The 25,447-nt window shown below is 40.1% G+C and overlaps 1 protein-coding gene across 8 annotated transcripts in view; it reads right to left on the reverse strand.

The window, feature by feature from the left end:
• SOX5 (SRY-box transcription factor 5) overlaps positions 1-25,447 on the reverse strand; it is a 645,179-nt gene that overhangs the window by 616,546 nt on the left and 3,186 nt on the right. Inside the window, exon 1 of one of the 8 annotated variants that reach the window (XM_072042389.1) lies at positions 14,739-15,123. The exons of the other annotated variants lie outside the window; for them this stretch is intronic. The gene's annotated coding sequence lies outside the window, so the exon portion shown is untranslated. Of the gene's footprint in view, positions 1-14,738; positions 15,124-25,447 lie in introns of those variants that run through there. 8 annotated transcript variants of the gene reach the window in all.

Genomic DNA, 25,447 nt, shown 5'->3' on the forward strand with positions numbered 1-25,447 from the left:
TTGTTTTGGTTTGTGTGGTACTTTTTAAGTGATAAAACTACTTTTTTTTTTTACTTTTTTTTTTTTTTTTTAAATAATGCTCATTAAATCATTATGAAATATAATTGTGTAGTACCAAAAAGCTCTATACCTAACATAAGGTATCCACAGAGGATTTAAATATTTTAGCTTATCTTCAGCTTACTACAAAAAGATTTTAACGTTTAGCTGATCTGTCCTTACATTTGATTGTTACCCACTGCGATGTACAGCAAGAAACACAGGTTTCCCTGTGCACAGGTTTCTGCTCTAAGCAACGCACCTCAGACTCTACCTTAACTCCTCTGCTGGCTTCAGAGAAATGCATGTGTGAAGTTGCTCTAATATCCTCAAAAGTCAACAGCCAATACAGAGGAATATGAGCCTCATCACTTTAAGGCTTTAGCTCCAACATTTTTAGTGTGGTTTTTGTTTTAATTGGGCATTTTGGTTTAAATCCTACTTTCTGACTGATGATTTTTTCGATTAATGCAACTCATTTTCAGCTTGGTATTTTGCCTAGTTCCCTTCAAATTGAAGCAATTATAGAAAAAATTAAGTGCTCCAATAATTTTAAACCTCTCTACACTCTGCAATATTATCAGTGTACTTCACTTTTTTTTTAAAGGTGCAAGCTCTTCAGAAGTGCTTACTATTCAAGCACGCACAGTCTATGAACTGATTAAATATTATCAGACGATTTAAAATCTTGACGAGAGCTTTGGCTTTCCAACATTGAAAGCAAAAGCTGTGCTAAACTCGGATGATGCTATGACATGGTATGCTCCAAACAAAAGAAATACCAAAATTATTTTCAAAAAAATGCAATCTCAGGCTTCATATATACAACAGCAGAAAAAAATAGCCTCTTCCCATTTGAAGGACGAACTCTTTCTTCTCAGATCATGAGCCAGAGAACTTAGGCCAAAGTCCTGCCAGACATATGTGTAGACCGCTGCATGCAAAGCCTCATTGACTTCCATGCTGTTTCAAGAGCAGCCATAAAGGTCTTTCTGTTGCAAAACAATCTGCACAGCTGGGGCTTTAAGGAATGCATATTTCACTTTGAAATACAAAACAAAACCCAAAATGGACCACAGATAGACAGAAGCACTCACCTGAGGGAACGCATACGTTTGACATGACTACCACCTTTGCCATACGGCAGCCAAACTTCTGCTGCTCTTCTTATACCAGGAGCTCACATATATGATGAAATGAGCAGGAAGTTATCTCATTTTACAGACTTAAATGGTATCTTAAAGAGTCCACTTTTATAAATCTGCTGTATTTAATCATAATTTCACTGCTCTTTTCATGTACAGATTTCAGAGTAGATAAGGATTTTAGAGTAGATATAAAGGTGAAAACCTACACACATAAACCTTATTATTTCTTTCCAATAGAAGAAACTAAGGCAAAGAGTGAGCTTGTTTCAGCTAGTAATGTTAAAAGACTATAAACCAAAGAAATACACACAACATACATCAATGAAATCAATGCTTTTAGTGCAAGGCTCAGCTTCTTCCCATATGTAACACCACATCTATAATTTCAAAAGATACTGTATTCTATATGATGGGACATGACTTCTGAACACTAGCATTACTGCATCCTCTAGTTTATCTATATGAAGGCTATCCCTCACATGATTTTTTGAACCACCCAGTTAAAAACTACAACACAACAGATTCCTGCCAATGCTGAATATTTATTATTACTTCCTTAAAGAGAGGGCAAAAAAGCAACACAGGTTATCTTTCTTTTGTGTGTGTGCGCTAAATACCACAAGAGCAGTTTGTAGGCTCAAGGGTAAATTTTTGATTGCTCAACAAATGCCATTACATTCCACACAGATTTCTCCTGATTGACCTAAAAAGCAATCCCCTGGAGATGGGGCAAAGGCTGATCACTCTAATCAGCGTTTTGTCCCACAAACCACATTTTTTTCCCCACGTGCCACGAGAACACCACTCTACTGCAGCATGGGAGTACATGTACCATCAGATGGATGAGTTCTGCAGAGCTAACTTCTGACCGCCTCAGTCACCTAGCTATGAATTCTCCAAATTTAAATACACCACTCGTTCCTTAATTCAAAATACTTTTAAAATCAGCACTCCTACTGTTAAACAATTACTATGTCTTTCAATACATATTTAACGAATAGCCTGAAATAGGAAAATACAAGGGATGGCAAGAGAGGAAGGGAGAGATTAAAATTCAGCATTTTCAGACTCATATTTTGTATACCAATTCTCAAAACTGTTTTCCCTTGCTTTGCTCTTTGGAATCATCTTCCAACCTTGACCTTAGCTGAGTGGAAGAGATTAGCCTAGAGTGCTAGGACAAGTTAAGTCTTAGGTTTAAATAGCCCTTCCACACACGTACATATTGGCAATTTTGCTAATCAGTGTCATACATACAGATCAAGGAAGACCAGACATCACAGTGCAAAGGCTTCACTGTGGAACAGCCTACTAAAATGCTTTAGGGGAAGATGCATTCTACATCCCACGCCAAATGCATGAACTTTTGAGAGGTGTCAGGCTTCGGGAGAACAACACAAATGAATCTAAAGGGAAAAATTCCATTTACAGCAAATCAGGAGCTCATCAGTGGGACTGTGCTGGATTTTCTTGTGTCAGATAAGGGTGGACTTTACTGATTATTTCCTCTGGGAAGGAAAGATGCTCAAAGTAATAGCATCATACAAAAATCAAGTCAAATCTGTAACATTAATTGAGAGCAGTCCCAAGACCCACAGCTGCCCCCAAAGTCCTTCTGGCAGTTATTGTGGTTTCACAACCACAACTTATCTTTCTTACGTGCTATTTTCTCTTCCTTGATCTGTGCAAGACCCACAAAAATATCAGGGAAAACAATGAAACTGCCTGTGCACTAGGGACAGGATTTTAAAAAAAGCACTTAACATCGGTCTCATTCTGCTCCCATTGACGTCAGCCGTAAAATTCCCATTGCCTTCCTGGAAGCCAAGAGATGCCATTGCTGATCACTTTTGAAAATAGCAGTCCAAGAGCGGTCAAATGCAAAAAGACAGCAAACAATAGATTTTTATTTTCCCTCCTGCTGCTCCTAATTACAGTTTTATTTAACTGTACCCCATTATCTGCATGTTATTTCAGGGAAGGGGTCCCCAAGACCACATAGAGAGATAAAGTCCCAAAATCTGAGCAGGTATGCTCAAACTGATGCTACCTCTCCAACTCATCTTTTTTCATTTAGCCTTCAGCTGTAAGGGTGCATGTGTGTACACGGTTTACTTAGTTCACTTCCTATTTTACTCTTGCACTGAGGTGCCCTGATCGTCCCCACTGCACAAAACCTGGTTTTCTCCTTGGCTTTCTTCTGGAAAAAACTGCAAGGTCCCCTCCAAGGAGAAACTGTCTGGCAGGAGACGTGTATGCATGCAAGAGAAAGAGTATGTCTACATGTAATGCCAAATTTGGCTCATTCAGTCTTTCTGGCAGACCTCTCATCCTCAAACACCCACAAACCAAAACCCAGAATGCGAAACACACATACTCAGTGCTATGTTATGGAAAAATCACCCCACCCCTCAAGCCTGCCGCGCTATCTGCTCAGTATTTCCATCATTTCGAATTCAAAGCCCACAGAAGTAATTACAAATGTGATGCAGAACTGTCCCAGGGACCAAGACAAAATACAGGCCCAGAGCTTTGCAATACAGTTGTGGCTGGTTCAATGCAGAAAGTGTTAGCAGAGCTATGTCAGCCCTTAAATGCTGCTGTGAGGGGCAGGGTTGTCTGCCTGGAGTAGCCCATGCAGGACTCCAAGCACAGACAGCTGCAGATGGAGCTGCGGTGTTGATTTGGCAAGGTCTAGTCAATAATTACACCTGGTGGTAAGAGGAGCACCGTGACAACCTAGCGCAAAACAGAGCAAAATAACTCTTAACCACACATATGAAACAACAGCCCAAGTGGATACTGAACATTTTAACTGATGTTTTAGATAGCAGTCTTATTTATCCCTCCAGCTCTCCCACAACCCCAAAGACATATAGCTTTACTAATGAAGGTATTTGGTAATATTTTAACTAGCCATCTCAATGTTCTGCCCAAATGCAAGAATTTCAGCTGGGAATGGAGCTGAGCACATCATGTCTGAGGTGCGGACCTCCGGATCCACAGAGCTCAGCTGCAGTTGGGCCTAGCCAGGACAACAGAAATGCTCAGAAAGGCACACAATGACTTAGCAAAAACAGAACAAAGAATGCAAGTGCCAGTATCAATGGACTCTTCTTGAAATAAAGCACTCAAATCCCAAGGTTCAGAGAATACATTGGTCATATACACATGAATCCACTTAAACCTCATACTTGCTTTTACAAGACCAAGGCATTTCTTTCCCTTCAGAATTAATTTCGGACGAAGAAGCCTGGACAGACCTAATTTTGGAAACCTTTTTTTTTTTTTTTTTTTTTTGGAGTAATTAACAGCTGACATTAAGAACTGACTTCTAAGCCAGCTCTTAATGTTGACTTTTCAATTTACTTGCACAAAGTTTACTTCGCTGAGACAAATCCTTAGTTCATGTGTATGCACCAACAAGAAAAGGCTCAGACCCAGAATCATAGTGTGGAAAGATCTTGCTGAAGCTAGGAGTAATGTGGATGATAATAATGGTTATAAGACAGAACTGCAGCTTCTGTCATGTACTAATCTCTGTAGTTAGTCAAATGATCAGAGCCTCTTTCACACTGCACTGCAGTTCCTCACAGGTTCTCCCACAGAATCATTTAGGTTGGAAAAGACCTCAAAGATCACCAAGTCCAACCATTAACCTAGCACTGCCAAGTCTACCACTAAACCGTGTCCCTAAGCACCTTTTAAACCCAGGGATGGGGACTCAGCCACTTCCCTGGGAAGCCTGTTCCAGTGCTTCACAACTCTTCCAGTGAAGATTTTTTTCCTAAAGTCCAACCTAAAACTCCCCTGGCGCAACTGGAAGCCATTTCGCCTTGTCCTGTGGTTGTTGCTTGGGAGAAAAGATGGAATTTTTGCTCATCTTTGGGAACACAAAGAACTAACTGTCATCCAGGCCTTTTTTTTTCCTCATACTGACAGCTCAAATAAAGTCATTTTATTTAGCACTAGACCATTGACATCCGAAAAAAAAAAAAAAGGTAAAAAAAAAAAAAAAACAACTAAGGGCTAAGAAATCATTGTAATAAGTTCTTTTACAATAGATTTTGCTTCTTCTCTCTTTTCCCTTTCCCTAAAAACAGGTAAAAGAGTGTTTGGAGACATCACACGTTATTTATATGCATTATTATTTTATGGAATTTTTCAAGGTGTTAATTGAAAGTTTTAATGAATGTTAATCATCTGTCATTTTCATTGGCAATCTCTGCTCTGCCATATGCTTAACTTTTACACCTGTACAGATTTTCCAACCAGTTCTTTTAAATTGTTTTACTTTTCTAGTGTAGTATTAGTATTAATATTTAGGAAACAAGCCAGCTGCAACCAAGACTGCAATTGTCTGCAGTTTATTTACTCCGTATAATCCCTAGTTCTGGTGAACTACAGGAATACATCATCGCCCCACCAGCACTAGTTTGAAAATATTTCTAGTAACTCAGTACGTAATGGCGATGTTGGACAGATAGCCATGAAGACAAAAATACTACACTGCAGGGCAGGTATAGCATTCATAACCTCTGTGTAAACCTCCCAATATGCTGTCCTAATTTTTGCTCCTTGCCTTCCTCCTGACTCTCACTTCTACATTAACAACTGGCAGTCGATGAAAACTCCAGCAGTCACATTTCAGCTCTGTTCTTTTTAAGTAATGTGGAGATTTGTTTCTGAAGGGACTGGGCTGAGGAAGTGCAAGCACGCAAGTTATGAGTTCTATTTTTGACTTGACTGCAAGTATTCTGTGTGAACCAAGTCACCCTCAGCACACATGGCACACATTTAAAATGGACATACCTACCAGGCTCCTCAGCTTTTACCCTTTTCAACAAGGCTCTCAACCCCCTTTTCAGTAAAGAGGGATGATCTTCAAAAGAGGACTACAACTCCTCTTCTTGAACATTTTAATCAACGATAATATAATATGAATATTTATTATCAAGATTTAGCATTAAAATAACACTGACATGAATGAATTTAGCTCTGTTCTCCCATCTTTGCTTTTTCCTCTGTTGCTACAAAAACAGTTTCAACATTAAGATGCAGCACTAAGAACAGAGCAGCACCACTGTTGTAAAACTAGCAAAAGTGAGGAAACAGTGCAAAGCGAGTTCGGGGTTTTAAAATCAGGAACAAATAGCAAGGCAGGCTACTGTATGTCTTGTTAATTGGTCTGAGGATGAGATGCAACAAAGGTAAAGGAACAGCCTGGCAACAAGTTCTAGCATGAATTCAAGCTTCACCAGCAATCACCAGAAAACAAAACAGCCATTTGGTGGTATTATTCCTAGGAGAAACTTGTATATGCACACCACAAACATCAGAAAATGTTATGGAAACTCAGAACATAGAAGATGATGCCTTGTCCACACTGGGAGGTAAACAGTCCTGGCTGAGTATGGCTATGGCTGATTTCTGAAGCTGTTGTAAGGAAGGAGACAGCAAAAAAGAGAAAGGTCTCTGCTCCTTGACCTCCTGACCATACAAACAATGAAGCAATGACCAGTGATGAACAGGGCACTTTTCAAAGACACGGGTCTTCAGAACCAGTCAAAGCTGCTAAGCAATGCTCAGTACAGAAATTTGTGCAAATCTCCTCTTCAACAAAATTTTGGGAAAAAAAATATTCTTTTGATAATTCTACCTAAGTAGAAAGAAAAATCTGATAATGCCATCTTCCCTAAAATGCAATACAATGTTCTCAGCATTCCCATGCTCCCAACTCTACTATACGGGGACCATGGATGTAAGAGACACAGTCTCACCTTTTTTTCTTTGGATATTATGCATCCCATGAAGCACCACAAGGTGAAATATCTTTTGTGTGTGGGAGGAGCACAAAACCTAAGAGTCTTCATGGCTCCTTTTAATCATGTATTCCAGGAAGCTCCAGGGTTGCAAATACCCATGAACTTTTTCTATTGTCTTGGAATCCCTGGTGTTTTCCTTAAAGCCTGAACTCTTGTGATCATATGAATATCTCAGCTTCTTTTCTAAAGCACTGAATCTTATTGTTGCAAAGTTATAGATCCTGAACAGAAAACCAGGGCTAATAAAAGAGAAATCAGATTTTACTATTTTTAAAACCCTATGATGTGTGAGTGTTCTGAGAGTAGATTTTTTAACACTAGGGATGGACAGAAATACTATGCAGATGATTTTGGACAAAGGACAGACAATGCCAAGAGAACAAAGCACAGAACAATGTCAGCTAACTGGAAAGTCTGTCTTTCCTACTGAAGAGCCGATTCAGAAGTAAAACCACAACCTTTCCATCTGTACAATGGAATAACAATATGGTAGGTAACACACTAAAACCCCCTTAAAATCTATCCATTCAAATCACTACTTGTATAGTATAATTATTAATAATGGTAACACAGTCCTTGAGAATTCTTGAGTTACAACCTGGTATAGAGGTACTCTGTTAGGCAAGGTACTATCACGAAGGCACAGAGATTAGTAGAGGAGAAGAAAATTCTGCTCATCTTACCATCCCTTGTGAGTCCAGCTAATGTACAGTGCTCATATCTTATGTACCCTAGTTCCTATTTAAACAGCTGTTCATTGAAGAAAGACTGTTTAAAATCATTTAGAAAGATAAAACTACCTATTGCAAATATTAAATAAAACTGCTAGGAGTTTCCTGGAAATTTTGCAAAACAGCAGGTAGCAAGTTCTTTATTTTCCACATCATAAGCCTAATAACACTAACAAAAACATACTCATTGCACTACTGCACATGTTACAGTATGAATTTAGATTGCTCAGGAGAAAAGTACAAGGAGCAGAATCACAGAATGCTCTGGAGACTGTGGTGTCATACACACAGAGTTGTAGCCTGAACTGAGATGGACTAAAAGGCATGTTCTACTCACTCTCCAGAAGCAGCTTTCACAGCATCAGAAATGGCAATGAACTTACATTTGCTGATATGCAGATGGTATTCATGAGAACAATAAAAAAAAAATGCCAGTTCAGCTTATATATAGCATATTTGCCAATCTGAAAGGGGTATTTTTTCAAGCGTTACTTATGTTCCTGTTTCCTTGATTTGCAATAGGAAAAAATGTTCTCGCTGGTCTCAGACTCTGATGTCCAGCTAATGAGATGGACCGACAACGTAAGTGTTGTAAGTATGCACCAGAAACCAAAGTAATAATCTTTTTTTTTTTTTTTTTTTGCATGTATTAGTTTGGGTTTTATGCTGGAGCTTTCCAGGTGCAGCAAGAAGGAAAGGGTGCAGCAGACAAGTGCCAGGGCAGCAGCAGGAGCTGGGGAGGAGATGGAACAGGAGAAAACATGGAAGAGCTCAGAATTCAAGGGAGGTAAAAAAAAAACTTCAGCACTAGGCTAAGGGAAAATTGAATCTCAATTTCCTAACTGCTGTCTTTCTTTCCTGTCCCTGCCCCATGCATGCAACAGCAACTAAGATGGAAAGGCTTTGCTCTACTGGACAGAAAACTACCTTACGGTGGTTCCATCAGTGTTTGCTCTCAAAGCAGTACAGCTGCTGCTGCCTCTGCAAGGACTACTCTCACTTTGTATCGCCATATCCCAAGTAGGATTCCACTCTACCACATCTTGTATAAGAGAAAACAAGAAATGTTTCGCTTCTATGCTTCAGACTTAAACATCTTGAACTGTCAATTGCTATGTAAGCAAAACGAACAAGTAACAGCAATGGCATGCTGCAAAACACGTACATTTATAAACAAATTTAAAATTCTCAATTCAATTGTGAAAACTTCTGATCCAAAACCGGTCATCTCTTTTGAACAAAAAGGCAATGAAATGTGTATACTTAAGATGTTATTTCACCAAGAGCTCGACAGCCACTTTTGGACTGAAAGATAACATGTTCCCATCAAACTCTCTATTGTTTCTTCGGGGAATGTATGCACGAATGCTGCCTAAAGGTAAACAGGAAGAACTACTGGAAAAAAGTAAATATAAATAGTCCTTAAGATTTTGAAATCGTTTCATACCAACTTCCTGACTGTACTTTGCCAAAACACTCACCTGTGTTTAGCCTATGATGAAAAACCATTTCAATCTTACATGACAGCGCGACTGCTTGTTTTAATTATTTTGATAAGCATTGGCTTTTTATCAAGCATTACAACATTTGGATAAAAGAATTTACACAAAAAGTCACTTGATGTCCTTCGTTACTCTGTATTTAGGGTTGAGAAACTACTTTTGCCATTTCAGGCCAGGACCCTAAGACAAAGACATCACCATCTACTTTTAATTTATTATTATTTTTTGTCATCTGCAGAACTGTAGCACTTCCATGAAAAAGAAAAGGGATCAAAGGCTTACATTATAATTCCTACTTCTCCCTGACTTCACTCTTTGGACCTATAAGAAATCCAGTGTTCCTGCAAGAACAGTATTTCCCAAAGGAACAATCTCTATCAGCAGTGACAGGGCACTGAGAGAGTAAATCTAAGTAGACAGTTACTACAGGGGACTTTAAGGAGTACAATTTCTAGTATTTCTGTGCAATAGATGGGGAAACTAAGGCAGATATATGCTAAGGAACATATCTGGGCTACTCAGTGCATCTGCGGTAAAGCTGAGACCAGACCAATAACCATGATGTAACAGCAGCTGAAGAAAAGAGAAGAGCTCCAACAATACAGATGACAGGAAGAGAATTAATTTTCTGATGTGGTGTTTTGTTGACTCTTTTGTCTTGTCATGTACAGCAGAAATAATGTTTGTAGGATTAGAGTAAACTCACAGCAAATGACACTTACTGTTAAGCACCTCAGCTTCAATTTGGTGTTTCATCACCTGCCAACCTTCTACATCAAAAATGGAATTTATGTATTCAAAACAAAAAAAAAAATAAAAAGTATCAGCCCAGAATTTAAAACACCTCTTAAATATGTTAGAAAAGTACATTTAAAATGTCACTGAAGCTAAAGAGAGGAAAAAAACTGCCCATTGCTGATATGCAATAATTAATTTTCATTAGGGTTCTTATTATGCATTAGTTTTTATGGAGTGACAAAACACAACTGCATGCTATTGTTTAAACACATTTTCTGCATATTCCAGAAGAGTAAAGGCTGCAAATATGTGTAAAGGATAATACACAAAATGTAGCTAAATGTATTCTATATTATGGATCCATAATACAGAATGCAAATGATTCTGACTAAGCATTCACAGGAGACAGTCTTTAGGGTGCATGCTGTGAATGTATATTATGAATAATGCATAAAACTTGGCTAAATCTTAATGAGTCCATTGACATCCTATGGGGTCCACAGGAGCCTCAGATCCCAAAGCATGTCAGTGGCATATTGCTCTCCCTCCCCCACTTCAATAAAAAAACAAAAAAAAAACAAAAAAAAACAAAACAAAAAAAAAAAAAAAAAAACTTTAAACAAAGGAAATTAAAAAGAAAAACCCTTAGCTCTGATTTAACTCCCTTATGACAGGAAATTCAGAGATGGTCACGATCTCTGACTCCTTTCACCCTATTACACCTACATGCCCCACATTAAACTAGTGCTGTGCATGATGTTTCCAGACTCTTGCATCAGGTGTGGGACACAATTTTACGCCACTTTCCCAAATCAATATACGAAGGGGCTTCTCTGCACACCGAGGAAAGGGGATAAGAGGTGACAAGCATCCCAATTATATTTTGTCCCCATTCTACTCTCCTAATCCCCAGATGCTTAAAGTGCAATAATTAACGTATAAGGAAACTGCAGAACACATGGGGGGAAAAACACACATACAGTTTACTAGTCAGAGCAATGCCACAGAAATGCACATGCTAGAGGACATTGGCAATGGGTGCAATTGTGAGGACCAAAGAATGTGACCCAAGAGAAGCGCCTGGTATTTATAGCTTGTAAGCATAAAAATGCAGTACGAAAAAATTTCCACATCCTGATTGAAAATGTAAGGTTGTACCATTCTGAGCGTACAAGTATACCATATTCACTAGGAAAAAAAAAAGTGTTGGCATCGAGCCCCAGCTCCACTTAGAAGTGTGAAGATAGTTTTTGTGTGTCATGCGCTTGGAAATAAATTAGTAGATTTTTCCTGTGGTACAAATATGAAGAAAAATAACTGATTAAGTTCTTGTTTACTTAGGGTTATAAGTCTTCGAAACTGTACAAATGGCAATTAATTAATTCTTGCAACACCCATGTGCGATGGTAAGTCTGTACATCCTTAAACACATGAAAACTGAGGAAGAAGGGGTCAAGAGACTTGCCCAGCATGCCAAAGCACTTCAGCAGCAGACCGGGGCTGCAGCTTGCACCCTCCACGCTCTCCACCATGCACTCAATCCACTACACTCGGGGTGGCGAGCACTGGTTTTCTTAAGGACCACTTCTGTGCTCAGCCAGGCACCTGTGGGCCAAAGCCAATACAGCCCCTGCACATACAGTGCTGAAACCAACTGGATAAAGCCCACCAGGCAGGTGAAGCATTCTGCCTGTACCCACTAGCTGGCAAACCAGCTCCAACTTTTAGCACCTGAATCTGTCAGACTAAAACAAAGCAGAGCACTGGGAACTCCTTACTTCCAGAAACTGACCGAAGACGGTGGCTTCCCTGCTGGGAACTGCCCTCCTGCCAAAGCAGGACGTCGGGGAGAGGAGAAGGGGACAGACATGGGTGGGCTGGGCTAGAGCCAGGCTGCAAAGTAAGACCTCCTCTAACCCAGGAGCATCTACACTGGCAGGAGGATGTAACAAAAGTTTGATGTAACAAAAGTTTGTACAAAAAAAAAAAAAAAGCAACTGCCAGGAAATTCTGAAACACAAGCATTTTTTAGGTTTTGTTAAAATCTTCCTTCTCCTCCCACATGCCTTTCCAATGGAAAATCAATACTAAGGGAGGCAGAAACTATCTGGTGTTCAGTAAGCATTTCTGATTTAAAAAAAAAAAAAAAATCTTCTTAAAATCTAGCTTTTGTTTTCCTTGTTTCTACTTCTTACAGCAAAGAAAAAAAAATCCAAACATAACTTTTGGTATGTGAAAATATTCAACAAACAAATTCTTGAGGAAAGCAACTGATGAAAACAGTTCAATTGGATCTGCAGTAGAATCTGGCATGAAATGTACACAGAGAGAGCAGGGACACATGCATGCCGATCTTTGAATGTAGCTGTCTGCATGCTGAAGCATGAATACACAACCTCGTCTTACTCCATAACAATATTCTTTTCTTTTAATGACAGGTGACATTTTTGTGCAGTTACAAAATACAACCTTTTTTTTTGTTTGTTTGTTTTTCTTGTTGATGTGTAAATTTGCCTCCTATATGAAGACACACACACACACACAGATATATTCTAAAAAGAACAAAGGTCAGGCTTTCACAGGAACAATACTATCAAACTGTTTTACCTTTGCGACCCATCCTGCTACTATTTATACTTACTGCTAGAGATATCAGCAATTGTTTCTTTGCCCCCTCACCCCTCCCGGACACCAGGAGAATAACAGAGAACGAAGTCTCTCGGTAGCACTTTCCTTCTCAGCGGGAAGCTCAAGCGTTTGTGATATCCATTTTGATACAAACCTAAATTAGGCCTCTGGAAATAGGTAATGCATAAAAAGAAGCATTTTTGTGCCACACGATTATTATTATAGGTTACTGTTAACCCTTGGGAGATGGAGGTGAGTCCTGCAGCTCCCCACTGGGCTGAGTATTTGCTGAGAAATCACAAGCGTTGCCTAAGCAGATATTTCAGGTGTGCTCCATGATAAAGAGAACAATCCTGTTGACCCATCATATTCTGATAGCTAGTTTGAGTGTAAAAGCATTGCCAGTTAAACAAAAAGGATCAGCACAGCATGCATATGCTGCAACCCTCTTGTGCTAGGCTAAGATTTAAAATGGGCTGGATACAAGGACAACTGTGGAATTACTAAAGGTGGAGATCAAAAAAAAAAAATCAGGATTATATCTGGGAACTTCCCACAACATGTTCTGTCTCTTAGCCCCCTAAAATTCTCTTGTATTGTTAAGTATCCACTTGGTCACATATTAGTGAAAAAAAAAAAAAACAAACACAAAGTTTAAAAAAGAAAAATAATACCAAAACCTTTAGTAGTTTGCAAGTTCTAAATCACTGCGAATGAAAGTACTGAGGCTGGAAACCTGCCTGATTTTATCCTAGCTTTACGATTGTGAATCATAGTTGTACAAATCAAAAATGAACTTTTTTCTTCAGAACTATCATCCCTGAAGTTAGAAGAATCGGCCCAGAATTCAGATTCAGCGAACCACACTACCTAAAGTACTAAAGCTACAACACCTCCTGTTGTGATAGAAGTCGGCCCAGCATTACTCATTGCTTGACTTACTTCCTTAGCAAAACGAGCCATACCGCAAATTCAATCTGTTATCTGCCTACACAATTTAATTCAAGATCAGTTTATCCTAAGCACTTCTTTTTCCTTCAAACATGCAGACTTCAAAGGGCTACAAACTGTGATCTTAAATGCAAAAGCAACTGCATGTCAGTAAGTTTTCCCTAAACTGAAATAAATATTTTACTAAACTATGGTCACTACTTGTTAAGCCTGAGAAAAGTGAGAACCTTTCTGTAACCTGGAAGACAAATCGGACCTCAGAGCCTCACATGTCCTCCCATGCAAATCCCCACATATCGCGCACCTGTGTGGACACAGAGGGGAAACATTCCAGGAACTGCACGTGCTAGCAAGGCCGACTGAGGTTCTCCTAATATATTTTAACCTTTATAGCACCTCACCTGAAAAAGCCACACACCAAACAGCCACTACACACCAAGAGGAAGCCCTGTGGGATAGGTGTCATTTAGTAGGCCGGTCTGACAACTGTACTGATGGCCAGAGCGTAAACCCTTGCGCCCACACATAGGCATCCATTCCCACAAACATACTCATATCAACAGCACAGTTTGCAGGAACTACAGTTTGCTAACAGGAATAAGGAGCTTTCAGTTTGGCCTAAAGATTTGCCTATGGCCATGCAGAGGTGTGAGGGAAAAAAAGGCAGAAGTCCCCACTGCTGCTTCTCCACTCCAGCCATTAGGTTTGGCATTGCTTTTCCTAGACAGCCCTCTTTGTTTTAGCTCTTCAGACATCTGTGCATTGCATTTGCCATGTTGTGCAAGCACGACTATTTCCTAAGAGATAAACAGAGATCACCAAGCTCACAACGCCTGACACAAACAGAATTCAGATTCAAGCTTTCCTAGGTAACTCAGACCCCGTCTTTTTCACTTCCAGATTTAAAGGGACCTCTGTAAGACATGAAGGGAAAAAAGGAGATAATCGTCATAAAGGAATGGAAATGAAAAACCTCCCTCTCTCTCCCAAGCACTTTTTTGAAAACAGCTATTCAAATCATTCCTGCTTACAGACAGCCCCATTTCTGCAGCAATGGAAAAGCAATACAAGCTTTTTGTCATTCGATCCCCCCAAACATTTTGTAATTTCATGTGAGCAGGCTCCTGACTGGGCTCTTAGACAAAAGTTTGCCCACATGCCTTTTAAAGTACATACCTGATTTCGTCTTTGTCTGCTAAGTTCCTTTTGCAGCTGCATTGCCACGAAAATGTTCCTATACCCACTTTCCCCTGTCGTTTCTATGGTCTGCTCAGAAGTGGATTCATTGCTGGTTTTCGGCAGTTACATTTCTTCCTCAATTGATGCTTCTTTTTATTTATTCTGAAGTTTCCAATGTAAAACAAACAAGAATACCACCTCTCTAAAATTACTACTATCCCACTGTCCTCCAATGTAACATTAACAAGAGGCAATATTCTCTAAAGCTATGAAGCATATACTGCCCTAAATTACATTGCAGTTGCTGCCCTGAGCTCGCACATTTTTGAATAGGAAGGCTCCCAGGGATCTCTCTCTCTGTTCTGACTGCATTTACTGCTTTAAAATATTTTTAACCCAGACACTGAAGTGCCAGCCTAGCAGCCCTTCATGCTAATCCTAGCCTGGGTGGCTGTTCTTAAGGGAAAGCATTCAAAAATTGTAGCAGTGCATCAACTTTGACCCTTTTCACTTAAAACATGAGACTTTTTTTTTAAGGGAAAAAAAAAAATTAGATTCCAGAGGGAATCACTGAACTCTGACCTGCTTAAAATTAGTTTTGTTTTAGTGCCTGCGTGGTGACTCAACAGGCCAATTTTCCAGACACTTAAGACTTTTCTGCTCCTGAAGATTCCAGTTCAAGTCCTGGACTCGCTCACTGGGGTCGGATCAGAACACTTTGTTCCATGGCTTCAAGCAGCGAATTCCCAAATCGCCCTACTCTTGCCAGATGCTGGCATGCTTGGTAATAAGTAGGGCTGTAACCAAGCTAATTATTTTTTCTAATCTGTGAAGAGGTTTGCTTGCAATACATATGTTAGACTGAAAGAATTTCCCTTCAAAATTCAGCAGTCAAGAAATGTTTATATGGCTCTGATAAACATTTCATGATAAGCCAGATTCTTTCGGGGGGGAGGGGGAAGATGTGTACTTTGGTCTTAACAGTGCTGCAAATAATTCTCAAATAGGGTCTGGCTGAGAGTATCCATCTCACTGGGAGTAGCTGATTCGATTTTTTTTAATCTGTCACAGGCATTATGAACGCTAAATGAGTCACCATAGACTCCTATGCTGCAAAAAATAGCATCACAACGCTTCATTTGCTCTTCAACAGGACTGCAAGTATGGTGTCTGGTATCCAAAAGCCTTGTCAGTTAACAAATTTAAAAAATCCCAGGAAATGAAATCCCAACACAGTCTCAGCCCAAATTCCTGCAGTAAGTTAACACTGTCCAGCAAAGTAAAGCTGACCTAGGAACAATAATTGTCTTCAGTCAGAGTACAACTGTTCTATTTAACCTTGTCCTCAATGCTATTGCATGTATTTCATACGTATCATCAAAGGATCTCAAACTATTTAACAAACAACCTCAGAAATGTCCTGTAAAGTGAGAGAGTACTATTATCTCCATTTACAGGTAGCAAGGAATTAAAGAAAAAATGTTGCTACAAAACTTTGGCCACAAGGCAATAAAGAGCCAGACCCAGAAACAGAACCAAGGTGCTGGTCCATATTAAATGGCATCTGTTACATTTCTATCCCTGCTTCACAGTGGTTATGGAAAGAAAAGCTTTGCCAACATCTATAATCACTTATTTGACAGCTGCTAACCCAATGAACATGAAAGCAATTTATACACAGTGCCCTAATCTTCCTGAATTTGATCATGTATGAACACAGCCCTTGTACTTGTTCCAGTATCATTTTGGGTTTTTCTCGGTAAGAATGTAGTTTTCTTCCTTTTTCGGAAAGAAAACAAGCCACTAAAAGACAGAGTTTTAACACAGAGCCATCAATATGCTGTTCTTACAAATACAAAAAATGTAAAACAGTAATAACACAAACAGTGATGCATACTGTTCTGTGTCAACAAAATGACTTTGTCTTATGCCCAGAAAGCTATCTTTCAGCATCTACAAGAAAACTCCCAAGACAGACAGGCCTGGCCTTACACCCTAAAAGATAACCAGTCAGGGCAACCAAGGAGAAAGGAAATTCCAAACAGAAAATAACAACGCTTTCTGAGCATCCTCCACATCTTCAACGTCAAGATCCACATGCCTCTGGTAATCGCAGTTGCCACAGGACCTTGAAAACATGGAGCTAGGTTAAAAGCTGTGAGCCTACTGCACTAAAAGCAAACCTGCAGAAATGTATTAAATGGTAGTGTCAAATGTGAAGAATTTCCAGCGACAAGCTGGGTAATACCATTGCTCGGTAGTCCATGACAGATGGCTGACAGTGTGGTTCCTCTGGCTGAGAAAACCTACCAGAGAACCTCTGGAGTATCTCCACCAGAGAGCCTGCCGAGGGTGGAACATGAGTATGCTATTACGAATTACCACCCTGCCTTCACAAAGGAGAACTGTCACTGGATTTAAACAATGTGAGATAACTAGGTTGCTCATCACCTGGAAAAATTATGTTGCTCAGAGCTTTTTGGATACAATGGCAAAGGTGAAGAAGGCTTTCTTCACCTCCTACGCAGCCTGGGCTCAAGTCTGCAAAAAAATATTTGAGCCGCAGTCAGACTCTATGTCAGACTTTTGCCAGCTGAGCTCCCTCTCACTTCCTCAGTTTCAGGTCATCTGAATACCTTGACAACCTGTGAGGATAAATCAAGCACAGAAGGTGTTTAGGAACTAAACATACACGTCAGGCGTTTCTATAAAACCTACATGAATTTATATCAAAGTATCCCAAATTCCAAATCCTTGAAAATGTATCACACTGTTTGGAAATGGTGGGCAGTGACGTAAAACACAGCCACACTGGTTATAAGGAATAAAAGGAGATGGAGTGAATCTAGGAGGAAAGCGGGGGAAAATGAACATACTGACATTTTTTCTTCTGGAAGGCCGATAAGTTATGTGCATCTTCCACTCACTGGCGCTCATCTGATCATGGTCCACCCTTTGAGTACCTCTGATCTTAAAAAAGGAAGCTGCATAGCAACATATTAATACCAGAAATTGCTGATCTCAAGGCCAGAAGGGATTACCATCATGATCTCCCAGTAAAGCCTCCTGCCTGACAGAAGCCACAGAGCCTCACCCAGCAACTGCTGCAACACGTCCGTACCTTCAGATATAGCATAAATACAGCCAGGAACCCACACAATGCCCATGCTGGGATGTAGCCTCCAGTCCTCATCTCGTAGTGAGCCCATTTGTGTCTGCAGACATTCTGGCCTCCCGCCTGCCTGTCCTCCCTCAGCCTCAGCTGCTCAGGACCAAGGTACTGGCAGCCAGGTGAGAAGACGGGTGGCCTAGCGCTGTTACCACAGATGACATCTGGCTCTGCCACCAGAGAGAATGCACTGTGTCGCTATTTGGAAACTGCTCGTGGTGACTGATTGTTTTTTAAGAAATTATTTACACCGACTCTTTGATCCTTCTCAGCACTAGCAAAACTGAAGCTCCAATTCGGTGGAGGACGTAGAGCGTGTGCCAAATTTTAAGCACAGAAGGAGGCCCGTTGGCTACAGCAGGACTCCAGTGCTTAAAGTCAGGCACATACATAACTACGTCAGGGCCAAAATCCTTGAACAGCCATAAAAATGCATCCAAGGCCTGCGCTTTGCTTCTGGAAACTTTATTCTCACTTTACATATAGTCAAAACCTGACAAGAGCTCACTGTCGGATTATGCAGGAAATCTGCAAGTTTCACCAAGGTGTGATCTTATGCTTTTTCACACATTATTGTATCATGCCGCGCCAGAACACTAACGTATGCACAGTTCTAAAATAGCTTGCATTATTACAGCACAGCATTGAGAACTGTACTGAAAATCCAGCAAGCAGACCTCCAGAGATTTGCTCCTCAGTCACTTGCAAACAGATAAGGGGTCACAATTGCCTTTCTTACCAAGAAGGAAAAAAAAGAAGAAATAAACCAACACCAACTCAGTATTCCAAAGCCTTTTTCCCCATTTCTCTCTCTTTTAGATGAAACTGTCAATTGTCAGATTTGTCTTTGGTCATGTTGGGGTGGGAGAGTGGGATTTAATAACATTTAACTGACTTGCTATCAAGAAGGAAACATATTTTTCTTCTCTCAAATTTGAAACCGACACTTTTTTTTTTTTTTTTCTGTTGGCCTACTTTCTTTTAAGTTGCTTTTCAATTATTTATGAAAATGCAATAATGCATTACTTTGCTGTGCAAATGTTTAGAAGAAGGAGATAGTGTCTTTCAAGTGAAAAAAACACACATGCTTATATAGGGGTTTATTTAAAAGCACTTTGCAGGTGATACTTTATAAAAAGCAACACACTTTCATTTCCCCCCACACAGGCATGCCCATTTTCTTTAAAGGGCGTATTTCATTCAATTAAAAAACGTCCACAGCTCCACAGAAACACCCCGCTTGTTCTCCAAAGCAGGAGACGGTGAAGAGAGCTGGAAGAAACAAAAGCTCCAAATGGGAAACTGCGCAGGGGGCTGAACTGAATCCTATTAAGACACTGAAAAGACTCAACACTTTCTGAATAGCAAAAAGAGGGCAAAATCTCATACCTCTAGATAAAGGAAATTAATAGCAAAACTCCCAGCATTTTACTCGCATTTTTTTAATTTTTTTTTTGAAACAGCTTTTTTTTTTTTTTTTTTAACAGCTGTGTTCCCAAGCCCATTAAACACCAGTGAAGATTGACTGCTGAACTTCCTTCCGCTCCTCTGGAAGTCCCACGTGGACATACACTCAAGCAGATGTACCTTTGGAAGGGTCACCACCTCTGGGTTTTAGCATCAATGGATAAAATAAATGGCAAAGTCTGTTCTGATGGCAGTGGGCACAGAACCAGGCCCATAATGCTTATCTCCCATGTCTTACACTTCACTTTCACATTGTCAAACACTGGCCTAGCCGGAGGAGTCATCCCTGTTACACTCAACTGTGAGATGGAAGTTCTTGCTCTGCGATATATATCGGCAGAGGGAGCCATGAAGGACTGGTCTCCCTAGGTTAAATCTAGCTTTTGGATGTACCTTATAAATATTCATATTATCGTCCCGGTATCAAATCAGGAAGACCAGAAAGCATTAAAACACAAACGTTGCTATATTTAATAGCAACGTAACACAAACTGAAATACAATCAGAGAAAGAAGACACACCAGAACAAACCAAAAGCTTCCTGGAGAGGTTGTGGCACCTCCATCCCTGAAGGTTTTTAAGCCTCAGCTACGCAAAGCCCTGTCTGGCCTGATCTGCTGCTGGCACCAATCCTGCTCTATTACAGTGGCCACACCAGGTTGCCACCTGAGTTCCAACCTGACCAACATCCCTAGTGTTATGAAAGAAAACAAAACTGTGCAAAGAATTACAGGAACCAATCTCTGCTACTAGCAACAACTAAACTGCCTTCAACACCATTTCTCACAACAGGAGTCATCCATGTAAATTTTGCAGTCCTTGGAGCTTTTGAAGAACTCCTCTAACAAACACTTGACACAGTCCACAGGCTTTCAGAACAGGCAAGTAATGTTTCAGAAGGCAGGTAACTCGGGAAAACAACTTTTTTCTTTTTTCCCTTCAGCAGGGTGACTTCTTTACCTGAATCACCCTGAAGGCCAACAGGGCACTGTCCATGCCACCTTCAAAAACAGAACTTTGGCTGCATTGAAATCTCGCTTTCCTAACTGAGCACCGGGCTTATACAAATACTCACATTTTGCTGAATTTAAATGAACTAAGTCACATTCCTGAAATTAAGCCCACACTTACATATTGATCTTCAACAGGGCAGCAGAATACACTTCTCCATTCTGACTGAATTATCAGTGAATCGTGAAGACACAAAGACACAGAGACACAGAGCACCTTAGGCTTAGAAGGAGCAAAACTTAAGGGTTGTGATAAAGCTAATTTCAAGAAGCTGTATGGTTATACAAGTAAATATTTTCCTTCTTCTTATACATAAAAACACAGAGTTTAAAACTAAGGAAAGCAATTAAAAATATACTGTATGGATTCCTAAAACTTTGCACTACTGTGCCACAGTATTACTCTTCCCAATAGCCTCTTACTGCTACTTCTTTATGCTATAATTGCATGCATTGAAGAGGTGCTTAGGTGTGGAACTGCTGCTGCTATTCGCAGTGTTTTGCCCACAGTGGAGCACCTAACCTCCAATATACTTTTAAAGATTATAGTCTCCTGGTTTCTCCATTTCTCCCCCATTTCAGCTTGATGCTTCTGACTAGGAACCACTTTCCTTACCAGCACAATGCATTAGTTATTAGAACAACAGGGGAACAGGTGGTACAGAAAGTGCAAGACTATGTCCTTCTCCTCCCCTGCCCCAGTTCTTTTCACAAAAACACGTATGTTGGTATCATGCCTCACATGAAGAGAAACATCAGCCTAATGGCATTTGGTGGCTGGGGCGGGAAGTAAGCATCCAACTAATTTAAAGTTCCCAAGCACGCATTTTAAACATGCTAGTGGTCTACAATGGGTGTGCTTACAGAACCACATCTGCAGGCGTAGGGGCCCGATGGCGTACACATCCAGACCCCCTCCCCAGCTGGCGAGGGGCTGCCGCAACCCCAGCTCCAGCTGATGCTGCTGGTGCACCACACACATTTTCCAGCACTGCTTCCCCTGCTACACTTCCCTGGCGGGGAGAGCCCTTCAGCTTCCAGAACTGTCAATTGCCTTTCCGAAGCACTAAATTCACACGTACGTATTTGTACATATTCATCAGCATTTACTCATTTGTAATCTCTCATGAGAATTAATATCATTCCTCCACAGCCACAAAACTTCCATCAGCCCATCCACACTGTTACTTACCTACGGCAACCCTGTTTATAGGAATGCCTCATTACATTTAATTTCAGGTTTCAACTGGAAACTGTTTTGCAGAAGTGACAAGTACTTCAGTAAATTTCTGCTCCAGCTCTGCCTTTTCTGACTGCCGGCAGAAGGCATGAAACCGATGTCAGCAACAGGTTTCAGGGAGAACAACAAAGCTCTCCCTACACTTCTGCGTACTGACTGAGTAATCCAGGCATGACTTGCAGACCTGAGCTAATTAACTGCCCTAAATTTGTTAATCTCAGCCACAATGAACTTAATGCACCTTGGTGCCACTAAACAAACTCTTGTTCACAGGGATCAGAACAAATCATTTATTTTGCTCAGAACCAGACTGTCCTGCTTCTGGCAGCCATCTGCATATAATTGCAAACATAAAACCAGTCAGAAGCACAGAAAAGAGCTCACTCATAATAAATACACACTTCTCCCACATTTGAATTTGTATAAAAGAGTATTGCATTAACACACTCACTTTTCTGTGACTGCATAAACTTATATATATTTTACACACACTTTGTAGCAGACGCATTCAATTTATTACTAAATGGAAGCGTAATTGACGCGTATATTTCATTTCTTCTTATTTTTTATGCATTTGCCTCTATTTTGGTCATGAAAAACATGATCTTTAATACCATGACACATGCAAAATTATCATTTCAGTGAAAATATGTTTGCAGTTTACTGGAGGTACATGTAAGGAAGGCATGCAGAATGGCCACAGCAGCTGTCCTTGCCCGGAACCTTACTGTCCCCAGGCTCCTTTCCAGAGTCAGCAGAGGAGATGATCCATCTCATTGTGATTTGGTGGATGAATCACTGCTACGGAACAGGTATTTTCTCAGTGTTTTTAAAGAATTCTTTAATATGTAAGTCAGTAGCTGCCTTAATTCGGGCTGTTCATAAATCACTTGAAAACCATTCCTTTTCTAATTTTCTTCTTGTTTTTAATGGTTTCTGAATTTTTCTCAGTATAAATCTGTTCCATTAGGACTAATGTCCTACTAAAGGTCAGTTGTAACATTAAAATGGTGTTGCAAGCTAAGAAAACCAACTCTCCCATCCACCAAAGACAACTAACATAGCCCTGTAACATGTATTTTGCCTTTTTTTTTAAACAGACTGTAAAATTAACTTTTAGATCTTTATTAAGTAAATATTTAATTGGTTAGCTGAGGATTACAACTGTGTCCCCCAGCCCTTTTCATTAAACTGAAAGCTTACTCATATACAATGATTTTACTGCAGTGTAAAAGGTAGACTTCATATTCCTAGTTTAGAAATTGAAACAGTTTAATTAAATAGACAGACTGCTACAAAACACAGCATGGCACTCAGTTGAATCTAAACCTGTTGAACTCACTTACTCACTTACAGAAACTGAAGACACGGCAAACCGTATTTACATCTGTTTGACAGCCAGCTCAAGGCTTCTGAGCAGCACAAGCAAAACTCAGTTTTGCCCCCTCTCCTCAAAGATGTGGACAAAGCAGCTTCTCAGAGCAAGCAGAGCCGTCATTGCTCTATCAGTAGCCTATTCACCTTGTCCCACCAGTTCTCCTGTTATTGAGGTTTAAAAATTACATTTGGTTTTGAATTAAATTGAATGAAATACATTAAAATCACAGCCACTAACAAAAATACCTTAAAGGCAATTTTTTACTAATAGCCCAGCATACCTTAAGCATTTCCCTGGGAACTGACCAGCAAAAGCAAGTACCCTACATAGCAAATCTATGCCTACTGACTAAGACGTCAGCTTTCCCAAGACCTTTTAGACTCATTTCAAGTAGAACCTGGACCACCCTGCCAAAGACCAGGAGACTTCAAATTGAAATTGCTTCCCCCAAGGGATGTGGTTTTATTTGGGCCATGTTCTGTAAAACTCTGTGATCCTCGTGGAATGTATAAAATATCATAAAATTGCACTGGGCAGTTGAGGCTGCTCAATTTCTCTGAGGACACGCTCGCAAACTAAAAAAGACAGGTTTAAGTGTTCTGTGTCCTTTATCAGACTAATGGAGTTTTAATACAGTATAGACATTCTACATGTATTTTAACTAAAACCATTCAAAGGATTGCATACTCATGCATAAAAGTATAATTTTAAATCATGCAAGATTTTTACTTGAGAAGATTGTACAGTAGTGAAGAATATTGCCCTTACTATAAATAACTTTGACCTGCAGTTTTCGGGCAATTCATTTCCTTGAAATATAGGTAAATACTCTTCTCTTTTCAACAATAATCACAGAATACACTTTAGCTTTGTCACCACGATTTCTTTTTATTTAAAACAACAGGAAATGGGACAAGAAAATAAAAAAAAAAGACTCCCGTTAAAGGACAATTCACAGAAGGGTCTTTTAGCTGGCAATTGTCAGCACTGCTCAGGGCCAATGGATCAAATTTAAGTCTAAAAAGTGCTGATGGTTGTATGAGTCATCACAGTAGGAGCTGGTGCTCTGGGCCACTCAAGTTCAATTTTTGGTGTTACCATGGGGTGTAGGAGCTGGAATCTTGGTGAGCAAAGATTTGCTCGGTATTTGATGCACTGGGTAAAGTGGCATTCTTAAAATCACCAGCCTCCCAAGCAGCTAGTAAGCCAGCAGGAGGTTAGTAGGAAGAGAAAGTAATTGTCCTTTGTGCCTCTGAAAATAGCCAACATTAAAGGATCCTCTTATGTATTACCTGAGTCTCAATCTACGTTTGCGGCTCAAAGAGGAAGAAAGAGGCTGAAGAAGACAGAAAATAAAGCTGTCAGAAATATTAGAGAAGACCCTCCTCAAACTGTCATGAGGCATACAGTTTTCTCATCTGGAAATATGTGCCACTATAAACGATGTGTGCTCTGCAAGCAGCAAAAAGCTGTTTGGACTTTACGTTTACGTTTGCAGAACATACTGGGTATGTGTTGTGTGTGTGCATCTACTACAATCTTGAAGATGCCTGAGACACAGAGGATGGTACTGCAAGAATGACAGTCTTACACTTTCCTACATGTCCACCAGTGGAGAAAGTGACACGCAAACTGAATCCGCTTTAAGAGCCAGTACACGAGCACTCTGAAATCCACTTTATCTGTAGCAGCCACTCTCCACAGAATGCCAATGAAGGAGTAATTGCATCATAACTAAATGTGGGATGTGAATGTAATGGTTTGGTCTTGACCTGAATTTTCTTATCTGTTACTGAATTTCACAAAGAGGAAAAAGATCTTGCTTCAAACTCCCACAGTTCTACAGTTTGGTCACTGATCTGATAGGAAGTTTTCCTCATCTGCTCTATGGACACCACAGAAAAGGAAGAAAACTCCCAAACACTCCCAGTGTTTCAACACCGCTGAGCACTGGTTCTTGCTTCAGCCCTAAATTAGTACACTGCTTAAACCAGATCTGGATCTGGATACCGGATCATGAATAACGAATTAGACCATCTCTAATGTCTTGAAGAAACGGGGAATATCAGCAAAACTGAGGCTACAAAGAAGAGTTTACGGTTCAGGAGACTCCACAGACTTCACAGGGGCCACTCCCACGGTGCAAGGCCCAGCTACCCGCTTACTTCACAAGCAACATTCCCACTGCCTTCGCCCGGTCAAGGAACATGTGAGGATCCTTATGCAGAAAACAGGGAAAAATCTTCTTTGCTAACAGGAAAAAAATCCTTGTAATAATAATACTAATCTATTTATAATGGTCAAAAAATATGACAGCTTACAACAGCGTCCCAGCAGTGCTTTGGCAATATTGTAACATACGGTTGTATTTTTAGAAGGACTGTTCATTTACTTTCTCCTAAACGCTGGAATTCTTATTTTTCAACAAATGCTCTATTTTTT

Source organism: Anas platyrhynchos, chromosome 1 (genome assembly GCF_047663525.1).
Source record: "Anas platyrhynchos isolate ZD024472 breed Pekin duck chromosome 1, IASCAAS_PekinDuck_T2T, whole genome shotgun sequence".
NCBI lineage: Eukaryota > Metazoa > Chordata > Aves > Anseriformes > Anatidae > Anas > Anas platyrhynchos.